The sequence below is a fragment of the Cicer arietinum genome, chromosome 3 (assembly GCF_000331145.2).
Source record: "Cicer arietinum cultivar CDC Frontier isolate Library 1 chromosome 3, Cicar.CDCFrontier_v2.0, whole genome shotgun sequence".
NCBI lineage: Eukaryota > Viridiplantae > Streptophyta > Magnoliopsida > Fabales > Fabaceae > Cicer > Cicer arietinum.
The window spans coordinates 55,948,038-55,949,102 of record NC_021162.2 but is presented as its reverse complement, the minus strand read 5'-3'; the positions used below and the strand labels follow the sequence as shown (position 1 = coordinate 55,949,102).

The window sequence follows — 1,065 nt, the reverse complement described above, 5'->3', positions numbered from 1 at the left end:
GCCCGTCTAGCTCAGTTGGTAGAGCGCAAGGCTCTTAACCTTGTGGTCGTGGGTTTGAGCCCCACGGTGGGCGTTTTTTATTTTAAGCAATTGTTTTTTTTTCTTTTGGTTTCAAGGTAGTGATATCACTTCAAACACCTAAAAATATTTAAATACAAGATTAAACTCAATTCAATGTTACAATTTGATGATAGTTCGTTAACCAAAGTTCTTAGCTTTTTTACTAAAGAAAACTAGCCCTTAAAAAGGAAGTACTTGCCCCAATAGTCCTCACACTCCCTCATTTTGTACAAACAAATGACCCTTCCCTACAAGGAGCCTTTTTCACTATGGTGTGTTACTTGTTACTTTGGATCTTGAATAATTTAACTTGAATTTTATCTAAGGAACATGAACTGAATAAGTGAACAAGCAATAAGCCATTCATTGTGGTTTATTAAAAACAGAATTCAGGAAATACGAAGATCATTCTAGTTTATTAATAACAAAAGTTTGGAAAAACCAAGATCATTATGATTTATCAATTGATCATTTTGGTTTATTACAAGACCATTATGGTTATTTCATTTATGGACATAAGTAAAATGAACCATTCTTTAAAGTCCAGATCTTAAAATAGACGAATATCAAGACTACTCAATAATTATCAAAGCCCAAAAGACTAGCTAAAAGTTCAAAGAAGCAAACAACATCAAGACCAATCTCCAAATTGATGAGCTATGAGCAATGACAACTATAACAACAAAGACACTGCTGCTGCACCTTTTTACAGAAAGTATATCATGCTTCTAAGACAAATGATTGATACTAGACAACTACTAAATCACTACTCCACGTTTTCCATACAACACAAAACCAAGAACATTCTACTTTTACAAAAGAACATTCTTGTTATTCTCTTTTAAAGATAATATTAAAAAAATAATTCTCCACAGTCCAAATCACAATTTAAAGAGTATCAAGACTGCTCAAATCAATGGTGAAGCGTATAACTCAAGCTGAATGCCCAAAGAAGGAAAACAACTTCAATATTGATATCCAAATTGATGAGTTGTGAGCAAGGAC

General features: G+C 32.8%; 1 non-coding gene across 1 annotated transcript; it reads left to right on the top strand.

The window, feature by feature from the left end:
* On the top strand, positions 1–73 carry TRNAK-CUU (transfer RNA lysine (anticodon CUU)). The gene has a single exon. It is a non-coding gene; the product is annotated as a tRNA-Lys (tRNA).
* Positions 74–1,065: the final 992 nt, after the last annotated feature.